The sequence below is a fragment of the Pseudorasbora parva genome, chromosome 4 (genome assembly GCF_024679245.1).
Source record: "Pseudorasbora parva isolate DD20220531a chromosome 4, ASM2467924v1, whole genome shotgun sequence".
Lineage (NCBI taxonomy): Eukaryota > Metazoa > Chordata > Actinopteri > Cypriniformes > Gobionidae > Pseudorasbora > Pseudorasbora parva.
Window position 1 is genome coordinate 51,541,567 of NC_090175.1, and position 15,235 is coordinate 51,556,801.

The window sequence follows — 15,235 nt, forward strand, 5'->3', positions numbered from 1 at the left end:
TGACTAAAACCATCATCTTCACATCATTTCTGTTAGTAGCTTGAAACAAATCTGTTATTTAAATGATTAAACTACAGAGAACAATCAAAGAACACTCTTTATAATGTTTGGATCGGTCTATCACACATATCTGCAGTACACACTTATCCAAACTGCCATTTGAATGACGCTGCTCTTTATGCTCAAGCGAAGTACTCTTACAGTATTCATGTCGATGTTGTGTTTGTTGTTAGCTGTGGTGAAAGCATTTTGTGAGAGAAATAACGTTGCAAAGTTCACTCGTGTTTATTCAGAGCTCTCAGATACAAACAAAATAAACTCGCGCTCTCAAAATCTCGGTACAATAACACTTACTCAGCAGTCTTTCCCCAGCTCTGTCTCTCTCGGTCTCTCTCTCCACTGGCAGCTACAGCTGCTCCAGCTCCTGACTAAACCACGCCCCCTCCGCACGTAATCTCATTTCAAATGCAAAGATGTCAGCCAATCACAACAGTGGGTGTTTTCACTGAAGACTCACAGCAGACACTTCCCTTGAAAAACAGAGCATTCAAGCCAGAGGGCTAATATCAGTATAGAAAAAATGCCTTTTATTTCTAAATTATGACATTTTGGGATGTAAAAACCATACTAACAATATAAGTACACCCCAGGTAACATAATAAAAGAATAAAACAATCCATGCCATGGGACCTTTAAAATATTATTAAAAGATTTTGTAATACTGTGTAATTGTGTGTGTTTTATTTCTGATGATGCAGTGAAACATGCCAAATAGTGGTATTTTCATGATTTATCAATTTTTTTGTGGTTTAGATACAATAATATTTTGAGTTTCTAATTATTAAACAAATGTCCTTCATTGTATCAACTCAAATGTTTAATTTCAATAAACTCAAAATTTGAAGGCAACCAGGTTACTTACTTTTTTTACGTTAAACCAACAAAAACCAACATTAATTTTTTACAGTGTAGAGTTGGCAAAGTCCAACAGAGACTATTGACAATGGAACAAAGTCGATTTCTATTAGGGCTGTGCAATATATTGAAATATCGCAATATGCATATCGCAACAGCATGCAATATCTGAATGATTTTAATAGGCTACTTTAGCATTGTGAAAAGTGTCCGTGTTAGGTCGACGTATAGCAGAGAATAGACTGGGCACACGACTGTTACTTATGGGACTTGCTTGACGTTAAAAAGTTATTAAATGCAATAATTTGTGAAAAACTATAACTTGCAGTCTCGCACTGTCTCACACACACAACGAAAAGTGAATGATTTGTGACAAATGTTTGCTAAAACACTTTGGTCAATTTCAGAAGTTGTAGCGATACTTTCATATTATATATATATATATATATATATATATATATATATATATATATATATATATATATATATATATATATATATATATGAGATATGAGATATGAGAGAGAGAGAGAGAGAGAGAGAGAGAGAGAGAGAGAGAGAGAGAGAGAGAGAGAGAGAGAGAGAGAGAGAGATTTTGCACATTAATAGCAATATCGTATCGCATATCGAATATCACATTATTTAACAAGATATTGCATATCACATTTTCTTCAATATCACACAGCCCTAATTCCTATGGACCAATAAAACAATATCACAATATGGCTTAATATATGCTACTGTCAAATCTATAAGCCGTGATAATCCATACCAACAATAAATTGTACCCTGATACTTGTGTTAACGTGTCAATAACAGATCTCAGCACAATGGGTCAACAAAGTTTGCTTCCACAAATGCTATGAAGTAGCTAACAATAAACACGATGAAAGCTCAACAAGATCGCCATGATGGTTTTGAATTGCTTGAAATATGATTGTAAATAATCAATTCACAAAAGGAAAATACAGTCAAGTGTAACATGCAGTGCAAGTCTGTCATATAGACTACATAAAATTATAATGATTATCGGCTTTCAAATAAAAAAGAATTATCGTTATCGGCCAGAATTGTGTTATGCATTCATGCACGTTCAACTTGTAAATAAAAAATTTCTGACCCACATAACTTCCACTGCTGGCCACTGAACCACACCATCATGCCTAAAGTAATGAGAGAGGGCAAGATCTGCTCTGCCCACAGCCTTCAGCAGGTCTGTCTGTGCTGATGCATCTGGCTGTTACTCTGCCAAGAACGGTCAGCTCACCTAAAATGCATTAGCTAATGATCTTACATCCTGTCCCCTCCTCAAGGCACTTCCTCCCGAAGCCGTTCAGGCAGCGGATGACTGACTCAGCTCCCAGTCTGAGGCCCCAGGGCTAAATCCTGTCTAATGCCTTTACTGAGAGACTTCACCTTTGAACCTCAGAGCACTCAGGCTAAACGCCAGCCTGATGGCAGCACACATGCGCAACACTAACAAGAATATTTGGATAAATGGGAATATCTGACCTAGAACCTTTCATTTTGAAAGTGAAACGTGACATGTGAAGGCCAAGCATGGTAACCCATACCATGAATTTGCCCTCTGCATTTAACCCTGTATTTAAGTTAGTGAACACAGTAGTGAACACACACACACACACACACACACACACACACACACACACCTGGAACAGTAGGCAGCCATTATACTCTGGTGCCTGGGAAGCTGTTGGGGGTTGGATGCCTTGCTTAAGGGCACCTCAGTCATTTTCGACTGGTATTCAGAATCAAACCCGCAACCTTTGGTTACCAGTCTGACCATTAGACCATGAATGCCCCACAGACAACTGGAAGTTCCCATACCGGGAGCTAGAGGAGTTATGGAAAAAAATTTCCTTTACAACATGGTATCTAAATTATCATCATTATGCAGTGTTCCCTGTATGCATATCTGTTTTCCTTTCCTTCAATAAGAATATCTCTTGGCAGGATAAGGAAATGACCATTTAAAGCGATGTTGTGACTCATTTGAGAAGAATTGTCTGGGCTCATCATGAACAAATGGCCACAACAACAAAATGTTTTGTTTGTCCACCAAAATACCATGGTTACTTCAGTCATCATTATTACAATATAAAAATCATAATACAATTTAAAATAAAATACATTGTCCTCCAGGGGAAAGGTAATTTCCCCTTGCAATTTTTTTTTTTTGTAAAGATTCATGTGTTCAATTAAGTATGCTAAACTGTACAGACTATTTTAAAATGTTTTTAAAACTAATTCCAGATAGTATATTATTTAAATAAAAGGCTACTTAAAGGGTTACTTCAGCGATTAGCATATGGCTTTGTATCAGTAGAAACCCTGGAGTATATTCAAATGATTGTGATACTCCAGTGATACTCCAGTATCACAATTTCCCCCTCATATCTCCCTGAGACAAGAGATTTATGCATTTTATTTCTTGAATCATTCCTCCTATGACGCAAATTGACAATATTTGCATCATAGGAGGAATGTTTGGCCAAAGGCTAAAGACTAAAGCCAGCAGAGGGAGCCATTTCCGCATGTTTTGAACCCGCACATGGGGGATGGAGATCACACTCACAGCTCAGCTCGCAGCTACAGGCACTCATTTAAACGGAGCTATGGTGAGCAATGTAAGTCTTTTAATAACTTCTCAAATTAATTTCTATGAAAGTTAAGCTTGCAAAGGCATGAACTGAAACGCGCCAGACTGAACTCGCGTTGTGAATGTATGCCGTGAGTGTAGTCTTGATTACCTCAGCTCTCATCACGAGAGCTCATCAGCTCATTTATCTCACTCCTGCAGTTAGTGCTCAGTGCTGTGATACTCGCACGGTGACTCACTCATTATATTTAACACACACATTCAGTTTTTAATTGTAGTGTCTGTTCTCCAATTCAGTCACAGTAATCAAGTTGGTGGCTTTGGGAATGGCCTCACAGGGCAGCAAAGCATTCTGGGAATTGTAGTCTTTCATACATTTTCTGTCTTTTATCAGTCTAGAGAGCACCAAATTCAAAAATATTTTCACATTTCTACTACATTGATGACCCAGTTTAAATACAGATTTATGCACTTTGTAATAAGGTCAAATTAATAGTTTTTAAATCATGTTTAAATGTTCTTTTGTCACGCTTTAAAGAAGTACACATTTATACTTATATAAGTATACTTATTGTAGTGTGCTGACTAAAATACTAAAGCACAGGACTTATAGTTTTATTTAACTGTAGAGTTATTTAATTACATTAATTACATTCAAGTTAATATACTTTAAATGTACTACATTTCTAATGTATCATTACAAATGTGTATAATATATATATATATATATATATATATATATATATATATATATATATATATATATATATATATATATATATATATATATATATATATATATATATATATATATATAAAAGATTTAATAGAAATAAATTCCATTAAAGTATATTTTTGTTTAACATAAATAATTGTCAGTAGATTCAATACCAGATTTCAAAGGCAACAGAAGTAATTATGAAATAAAATGTCATCAAGTCCTACTTAAGGATTTTTTTAAAGAACTCTGAGGTATTTAATATGCATTTAAACTAGATCACATTTTCAATGAATTGCAACTAACATCCAATTAGGAGTCAGCTCGCACATACGCATATTTTTTCTATAAGTATAAAACATAAAGGTATGCTAAAGTGCACTTCTTTTTTTACAAGGGTTATGATGCACCTATACAGTGGAAAAGAACATCTTTAAAAATGGTGTCCAAAATTACCCTAAATAACTATAGAGCAATAAAACGTAAAAGTTTTCATCTGTTAAACATGACAGGTGTAAACAGCAATGAGAGCACTCACTGTATCGTTATTCAACCGAATTCAGCATTAATATATTCAGCAAAACAGCTACTGATGCCATGGATCATTTTCTCCCTGTATTTACATTTCTCAAGTCAAGAGTAGATAAACTTGAGTTTTAGGAGCAAACACTCCCTCAAACTAGACTAGCCCCCGCGCTGCAACACCTCGTATCGCTTCACTGTTTATTTATACAGCGTTAAGGGTGACGCTATTTATAGATGAGCCAGCACATCCCAGCCACTCAGATGCCAAAACACTGACCCATATCTCAGGCGGGTTTGTGTATGCCAGCTGGTGTTCACAGCCAAACAATAGGCTAATGTAGCATCTTAATGTACATCCTAGCACTACAGCGCATTAACATACGTATATTAACACATATTAATGCTAGGAGTCACGTTGCTGCCTGTTTAGCATGACAGAATTGATTTCTCATTTGTACGAATTTTTAAAGATGTATATGCTGCTGCTCCAACACGGTCTGACAATAACTGTGAATTAGCAAAGGAAAAAAAAATGAGAAAAGGGAAGATCTCTTTAATATCTCATTAGTCTTTCAAGAAAGCATGGAGAGAAAGTTTGAGAACAAGTCAAGATACTTTTTCTGAGGTCTTTTGCTTCTCAGAAGAAAAAGATGCTAATAATATTTAACACATTTATCCATCAGTTTCAAAAACAGTCGCAAAATGTCTCAAATTGTGCTCATATTTGCACAGCTAAAGTCTCCAATCTAAAGTTAAAGATTCATCAGCATTAACTAACATGTTTTATCATATTCTTTAAAGACAATTATCTAATGTTATGTTATCGACATTCATTTTATAGCTCCATACTTATACTAGTATTACAACTGTCTCATTTGTGTCTCCCGTCCCAAAGAAGACTAAAAGTTTATACTTAAACATCCTTGAAAGTATCCTGAGTTACAAAAAAGTAAGCAACTTTTGAGCAACATTTCTCAAGGCTGACTTTCTATTTCTGATTTTTGAAGGCTGTTTTATCATCCTGTTGTAGAATAATCCCAAAGGCATTGCGACTAAGGTTGGGTATCATATTTTCTGGCTAGCTTACTTTAGTTAGTTAGGTTATTTTTTATATATATATATATATATATATATATATATATATATATATATATATATATATATATATATATATATATATATATATATATATATAATACTCTAGTTTCACTCAAACTAAATAATTAAAAGCAAGTTTAAATGGGTAAATCTTTTATAAATACTTTGATTCTTTCTTTTCTGACATACTCCAGTTCTTGTAAAAAATAAAAAATAAACACTAGACATGCTTATTCTGTGCATTTTGAGCACCTTTTTTATGAAATCATATTTATTTCCATCAAAAGTGTGATTTCTCTTTAATTGATCCATTAATGTTACACATGAGACTGCGTTCACTTAAGACAAAACCAGCTGTGTTTACAAATATATTTTTGTCAAGAAGACACGAAACAGAATTCAATTCAATATTCGTGCACTATACGCTGGGTGGCTTTTGTGCGCAGGCTCTGGATACCCAACACAGAAAGCAGAACATTTCACATCTTCTTGCACTTGAATGGTTTAAAACCACATTAAAATGTGCACACCGGAATCGATAAGCGGTATAGAAAATGCAATTTTATAACAAGTATCTGATTCCTGACCTTAAGTAGACCTATCCGATTCCAGAATTGGAATTGATTTGCGTTGCCAAACTCTAGTTTAGACTTTTGACTAATATTCAATAAATGTCATTTGGGTTTATGACAAACATTTCATCCTGTATTGAAAAATAAGGCAGACAAATGCCACATCAGTGTGACCGCACTGTTTGGATGAACAATAAGCCATGACACATGTTCTATTTTGGTTACAGAGTGATGTAAGTGTGTGTGCACATGCATTCCACTTAAGGAAAAACCAGGAAATAGCCTTGACTTCTTCCTGCGATTGCTCTGTACACAAAAACAGTCAAAAATAAAACCTTAAGCTTACATGTTTACCACAATGACGCAGGAACAATGACATACATTCTTCATTTGATTGAACTGCAAACGTGATCACTGTAAACATACCAATGCACAAAATTAGAAACTAATCACATTTCATTTGACGCAAGAAATGTCTAACTTACACACACTTTTACAGTAAAACAAACCAGACGTCCGACCAGCAACAGACACCAGTAGAGTGGTTCACATTCAGGCCAAATACCGCTATTATAATTATAAAGTAACAAACTGCTGTTAACACTGCAAAACTTTAATGTAACATGAAAAAAGTAAATGCATTTTACATAGATTATGAATTTTACCTCTGTGTTGCCTCTTTAAATATTGGACATTTAAAAAAAGTATGGTGTGTATGACACAAAAGTGTGTATGCACTCAACTGTTGCAGATTTTATTATGTAGCAGAGGGAAGGGGCTATAAGACTCTGACAATGAATGAAAAAATAAACATATTTAGGCAGTCGTGGACTAGTGGTGAGAGAGTCAGACTGGTAACCCGAAGGTTGAAGGGTTGGATTCTCAACAACAAGCAGGGCTGTGCGATATTGAAGAAAAATGCGATATGCAATACCTTGTTAAAAAATTTGATATTCAATATGCAATACGATATTGCTATTAGTTTGTAAAATCTTTTTAAAGGGGGGGTGAAACACTCAGTTTCAGTCAGTGTCATGTCAATCTTGAGTACCTATAGAGTAGCATTGCATCCTGCATATCTCCGAAAAGTCTTTATTTTTTTTATAATTATATAAGAAAGATGCGCTGTTCCGAGTCTTTCCGAAAAAAGCCGAGTGGGTGGGGGCGTGTCGTGTGAGCGGAGCTAAATAATGACGTGTGCAGCAGCGCGCTGCTATTGTGTTGAGTCGAGTGCGTCATCCCTAACAGCGGGAAAAAAACTTTATTCAAAATAAAAATATGGCTTTTAATCAGATACAGCCATACATCTATGATCCGGAATCAGACCCAGAGGCTGCAGTTGAACAGGAGCAGCAGCAAAAACGACTAGAGCAGGACGTCTCTATGTGGTACAAGTTATACACTAACTATATAATATGCTTAGCGACTTGTGTTATTTACATATTTATACTTGAATTATATCGTCGTATTTTTGTCTTTGAAGGTGTACATGTGGGAAGTGCAGTTGTGCACGTGTGTTTGTGTGTTTACGTGTGGTTTGTGTAGACAGTAAGCGGACTGGTTTTGCACGGCAGGTTAAGTTAGTGTTTACATAGAAAGACACGGAATAGTAGCGCATTTGAATGAAGAAGCGCGCTTATTTAGTTCAACATATTTCCCCCCTCTTTGTGTATTGTTGTTTGGAGTGCTTTTACAATACACAAACATAAAGTTACAAATATAATGGCCAGCTAAACAAATGTACACGCACTACACATCGCATGCTCCATTGATCAATTAACTATACGTGATCATGTTTGGGCTACTTGATGAGCATAGGCAAAGACACAGACATTTGAAGCAGTCTCACTCACCGCCCGCGGTTCTAACGTTGGGACTGCTCCATCCTTCAGCATTAGGCGATCGGAAAATCCGGCGTCGAGCTGGGCCTTGTTTATGAAACAGTCGGCACCGAAATGCAGCGAACAGATATAAACATTCGCGCAACTCAGTTGCTGATCCGGAAAAGCAAATTACATCCACTGTTGCCTTAACGCGGGGTTTTGGGGAATCTGTGCAGCACTGTCTTGGTCTGGCAACCAAAAACGCACTTTTTTGGTGACATTGTTATGTGTACATCACCTGTTTAGCATCCTACAAGCCAGCGCTTTGATGGGCGTAGCCTGTTGCTTTCGCTCTCTCCCTCTCTCTCTCTCACGCGCTTCCGGTAGAATTGTCCGTACGGCCCATACAAGGAAATTCCGCCCCCATTAACGTCAAAGGGGACGCATGATCTCAAAAAACTTGCCGAAACTTATGACTAACCGGAAGTAGTATTTTTGACAAAGAAATACTCCCATCAAACGTCCACCTTAACTTTTGAAACTTTGTCTATGTTTAGTATGGGATTCCAAGTCTTTAACAGTGTAAAAAGATCAGTATGCATGAAACAGCATTTCACCCCCCCTTTAAATTATATTTAAAAAATATTTAAAAACTGAGAATGATACCATTTGTATCACATTCTTTTTGGGAAAAGAAAGCATCGCTTCACCTTCTGAAAGTGACCAGCAGTGTTTTAGCAAAAATGTATGTTGAAAAAATGTGTTTGTTTGGTAGTTCGAGTGTGTGTAACAAGACATGAAACAGAACTGAAGGGGTGCTTTCAGAGAGGCCGCTTGTGTGTACGTTTCGGTGTGTGTCACAAACAGTGTGAGACTGCAAGGAGTTGTTTTTCGCAAGTTATTACGTATAATAATCAAGCAATCTTTTTAACATCAAGCAAGTCACATAAGTAAAGTCATGTGCCCTGTCTATATTCAGGGAAACTCCTACAAACTCTTGTATATAAGGTCAACCGCAAAAATAACTGTTAACCGTCTAATTTATCACTGTGTCTTGAAACCCTGACAGTATTTTTTTAACGCCAAAAGAGGGTTTGCACTGGCACAAGCTGTTAGTACATACGGAACAAAATATCTTACATCAGAACTAATAGCCACTATAAATGTGTGACAAAGCATACCTGATGTGATGTCACAGACTGATTCTGTAAGCTAATAAAGCCAGTTCAGGTCATGCTAATGAAACTCAGGCAGGCTTAGTGGATGCCACCTTACATGACTTTGACAAAATTATGATTTGGAATTATGATGATGGGAAGTTGTAATGCTTTCATTGCATGCCACATTATGGCTTGTTTGAAAATGGATTCTAATTGAAAATGTTTTATTAATGCATGTTTTTATATATATATATATATATATATATATATATATATATATATATATATATATATATATATATATATATATATATATATATATATATATACACACTGTAAAAAAAGTGTTGGTTTTTGTTGGTTTAACTTAAAAAAGTAAGTAACCTGGTTGCCTTAAAATTGAGTTTATTGAAATTAAAAAATTTAGTTGATACAATGAAGGACATTTGTTTAATAAATAGAAACTCAAAATATTGTTGTATCTGATTCTGAACCACATAAAAAATTTGATAAATCATGAAAATAGCACTATTTGGCATGTTTCACTGCGTCATCAGAAATAAAACACACACAATTACCCAATATGCTTACAAAATCTTTTAATAATTTTTTAATAAAGGTTGTCGAATCTCAAAAAAATTTTCATTGTATTAACTCAAAATTTTAATTTCAATGAACTCAAAATTTTAAGGCAACCAGGTAACTTTTTTCTAATTATTTTTATTATATATATATATATATATATATATATATATATATATATATATATATATATATATATATATATATATATATATATATATATATATATATATATATACTATATTTTTGTAACTTTTAAAATAATATTACACAATTTCCCCATCGATGGATATCAATCTCTTGGAGGGATGCAAAGTAAAACAAATTGCGAATAACCACATTCTTGCCAAACTAGCCAGAATACAAACACATTATCAGTTTATTTGATCATTAACTTCTGGACCACCAAAAGTAAATTTTACTATTGTGCGCAGCTAATAACTGCTCATGCAATAAAAAAGTAAATATACCCAATTAACTATTTGTCATGCCAATAAAGTACAAGCTGAACTGATTTCTTCAGATCTTATTGAAAGCTTATATTGCCCTCTCACTCTATGGCCCTCTCAAACCATATATCCCGACTCTTACCATCCATCCTCTAGCCGTCTCCACCTACAGCTCCTGCTATTATTCATCCAAGACTGTCTGATCCGATGTCCAATAACATCATTACCCACAGAGGTAAATCAATACTTAAATCAAGATGATTCGATCAGAAGTTGCAAGGCCCATCTGCAGACATTTCTGCATTTTAGGTGCTAAATTTAACAGGAAAACCTGAGGAGTCTAGCAATTTTAAGAGTTCAAAACACTAAGGACGCTTAGGCGACTCTCAGAAATTAATCTACATGGATATGTAAACAACTGAGTCTTTTAGACAGGCAAATATTGGATTGAACGAGAACCAGGCCATCCTGAAATTGAGTCTGAGACGAGGCATTAATGACTGAGCCACCAGCTTTAACTGTGTCATTTAATCCACAGATCACATAGATGGTCTAAATAGTCCTGAAGTGGGATTTTGGAGCTACTCTTCAAAGCAAAGCTTGATGTGACCTCATTACTTGTGAGGAAAACTAGTCTTGGAAACTTTCTGCCAGGCGTGTCAGAATGACTTTTTTTGGACGTTTCAAATATAATACAACTAAAAAAGCTTCTGATTCGACAACAAAAACTCACAATGTAAAACAAAAACAATCACACTCAGATCTGTTAACCAAAAATGGGTGAGTCATGAAAGAACAATCTCAACGCAGACACTGATCTGAAAACCTGTAAGGAACAATCAAAAACTATAGTGTTTTCATCTCCAAAGATTCATACAGACTCAACTCAAGAAACCTATATAGCAAATGTTGTTTTAGAATACAAGAACTAAAACATTTATTTGCTAATATTGTACAAAACACAGATGCAATGCATACAAACGAATGCTGCATCAATAGGAAATATGATGATTATTACATTTGCATATGCTTTTAACCACTACAATGGCCATGCCACACTGGCAATCAATGTTGTCCATCAATAAAACCAAATAAAACTGCATAAATAAATCTGATGATGCTGCAAGGCAATGATTTACTTGACATATGTATGGGTTAAAAAAACAGGTTTCAACTTAACATTATATATATCATCACTTATAGTTGGTAAACATATAAACAAACATTTAAGGGGCAAATTCTCTGATATTCAATTCTAGGCACATTACAATTCAATTGCAGCTGCACTTACCATATAAAATGTAAATCTAATGTATAAAATGTATGTGTTTTTTCCCCCATATGAATCAATCTTGGCAGCATGGCAAATGCATATATTTTGATGCACCAGGAAAACTTTTAGATTTACAGCCACACTACATTTAGACAATAAGAGCAACTTTAAATGTGGCTAGGATTTACTATCAGAAAAATTGTCTCTCAAATGCCACAGCTGTGTTTTATGGTTTAAGGATGTAGAAACCAGTGGCATCTGGGACCGATTATCTTAAATATAGTATAGAGCTTTAAAGCAGTACATAGTTTATACAATGTTTAAGTAAATGTAAATTTAATATACAATCATGTTGTTTGGTTTCCATAAGAATCAACAACCAACGATGCTGGTCATAATACATTTGACAATACATTTTTTATAAATTGACAACAATATCAATTAGGTTGATTTAAAATCTTGGCAGTGAATCCACATGCAGGTAAACATGTCACTTACCGTTAAATAAAGGTGATGGGTTTGGGAAAGCTCAAATAAACACACTGGGATGCTTGGAACAGCTGATGTGCGCAGCTGAGGGCCTCTGTTCGGGTCAAGCGCGCTTCCTCCTCCTCTCCTACCTAAAACATCCGTCTCAACGGAACCACAACACAACCGAACCAGCCCGAACCCAGCCCGGCTGAGATTTACTGCGCAGTGTCGGTCTGCGTCCGTGCGCGCGGTGTGCCAGTCTGAATCCTGCCGCGTTCATCTCTTATTCATTTACAAAGAGCCCCGAGTCCGCGCTATGCCACCTTAAACCCACTCAAAACACTCGCACCCGAACAAAAACATGCGCGTGGCCGGACGTACAGCTTCATCTGAACGCGCGAGAGATAGGTTGCGATGAATGTTGCTTTGCATTTGTGTTGGATTAATTCCACAGGCTTTGCGTCTGCTTTTGTTTTGAGCTCACGAGAGGTAGGCGTTCAGTCACGCTGATGAGATGTTCGATTCGCGAACGAGTCAACATGCTGTTGAATTGAATCGGTTCTTTGATTCATTCTAAACGGTTCGAAAGGCGTATGTATGATCTGTTCTATAAAAGAGGGTAGGCTACAAATTTGTTCACTTTAAAATGAAAATTACCCCATGATTAATTCACACTCACACAATCCTAGGTGTATATGACTTTCTTATTTCTGATGAACACAATCTTAGAATATTAATAATAAACCCATAACGCTTCAATAACGGACTGTTGAGTTTGAAGCTCAAAATAGTGCATCCATGGCATGCATAATAAACATACTCTTTTCCAGGGTGAGTTAAAATGTACTTAAAAATACAACAGTGTTTTAGGCTTCTATGCAGTAAATGTATGTTGTAATGTTATAAGAAATCAAAAACAAAAACACACAGCATTTTATTAAGAAGCTTTTACTTTTGAACACGTCCTGTGTAAACACTTGTGGAAAAGTCTTGTTGAAACCACGCGTTTAAATGAGAACAAAGAGCCAATTTAATAGTTTGCTTGAACACAGTTAATGGAAATGAATCACCCAAGCGAACCGATTCAATAAGGTGAATTGAAATCCATTTCACAGAGAGGGTGAAATAAAAATAAGAATGAAATAATAAATGCAGTCCATTTACCATAAAAAAAAAAACTTCAATTTTTCAGTTTGTACTTTGCAATCACTGTAATAAATTAACTACTCTTACAAAAAAGTTAGCGCACTTAAGGTTGAATTATAAAACGAAGTTTGAACGGAGACTTACGGTGGCCGAGAACTGCAAAACAAATCACAATTACGAAAACAAAATAAATGTCAGAAAACAACGACAAGTCGGATAAAAAAGGAACAGGTATGTGGCGAATGGAATACTGACCGCTGATTGGACGAGACATGTATACCACTAGGATCAAGCACTGTCTAACAAACAGTCTGTGTAATTTTAATGACTGAATTAACCCAGGAACAACTTAGCCGAGCTAGCTACCCTTCATTGTAATCAGTGTTGCTAACTTTAATTACCGAAGATAAATCGTATGCCAACGAACTTGAAGAAAGGTTGAGGTAAATGTAGCCAAACTAATTCAGGTCACGCAAGCTAACAACGTTAACTTTAATTAGTAATTTAGAGTCTAACAGTTAACTATTATCTTCCATGTTTATCTTCTAAACATGAACTAAAGCTGGCTACATACAATACAACTATTGGCTAGATTAATGAGAGGTCAGCTAATGCTTTAAATTGTAAACTTACTAGCGAGGGTACTTCGGAAACACTGAAAATGAATGGGCCTCAGTGCTATTTGAAACGCCCCACGACCATAGACTGTACAAAAAAAAAAAACGACGCGCATTTCTTCCGCATTCCTCAGTTCCTATGGAAGTCTGTTTTTTGTATGTTCTATAATATATATTTTTAATGCGAGGCTGCGAGCTGAAATTAAGTGAGTCTCACTTTACAAACAAAAGCACTAGAAAGCAGATATAAAATGCCCCCAAAATATTCCAGATATAAGGGCAAAATATGAGCTTGCCTTGCACCCACGCAAGAGTTGTTGTTGTTTTTTTTTTACACGTGATATTAATTTTATAGCATACATATCAATAAACAATAACTTCATATTTGAATTACAATTTGTCCGTTTTTTTTTCTTTTCTTCTATTTCGCCAAAGAAAATAGTTACAAACAAACCGGTGCATATCCGAACAACATTGCATTTTGCTTTGTATAAATTCCTTTTTCCCCCTTTGCCAATAGGAACTTGACTGCTTGGAGCTAAATTGACTTCAAAAAAAGTGTTTAGAAGAATATATAAAGTATTAGTGATATTGGTCACAGCCATTAGCCACAACTTTTGCCTCAAACTCCTAATTACAGCTTATTAATATTAGTAAGGTAGTTGTTAAGTTTAGGTATCAGGTAGCATTAAGGGAAGTAAAATATGGTAATACAGAATAATGTACTAATATGTGCTTTATAAGTAGGGGGAGAGTGGGGTAGGATGAGCCAGTGGGTAAGTTTACCCACCCCGTTTATCTTGGCAACTGTACACTATAATTGTCATGTGGCCATATATTTTGGAACCATTCGTCATTTTTGTCACACTGAAAAGAAGAAGCACATGAGTGGAAGCACACACATTTACTTCAAATAGAGCCAAATGTCGTGGGGTAAATTGAGCCAGCGTTTTAACTTACCCCACCATACGGCACTGTAGTTAAGTTAAATCTCTGAAGTATAAACTGATATAATTTCAATGTAATGTTACACAACTGGATTAATTTATAATTTTATAGGAACGATTTACAAGTACACAAATCCTTATAAGACCCAGATGCTGCTTAATCATACACTGTATCTTTCCAGTTTCCATCTGTAGGCCCTAATGGCCTAACATGTTCAACATTGCAGAAAAACTACCATGCCAAGAAACTTTTGACTAAAATGTTCATTAGTTTCAAGTGTTTGGTGTTCAACATATTGTTTCAGAAATGCAAACAATT

At 35.4% G+C, this 15,235-nt stretch overlaps 1 protein-coding gene across 1 annotated transcript in view; it reads right to left on the reverse strand.

Moving 5' to 3' along the window:
- The window catches only part of hecw2b (HECT, C2 and WW domain containing E3 ubiquitin protein ligase 2b), a 67,653-nt gene extending 54,922 nt beyond the window's left edge, over positions 1–12,731 (reverse strand). Inside the window, exon 1 of the mRNA XM_067442188.1 lies at positions 12,234–12,731. The gene's annotated coding sequence lies outside the window, so the exon portion shown is untranslated. The remainder of the gene's footprint in view (positions 1–12,233) is intronic.
- Between the last annotated feature and the right edge of the window lie 2,504 nt (positions 12,732–15,235).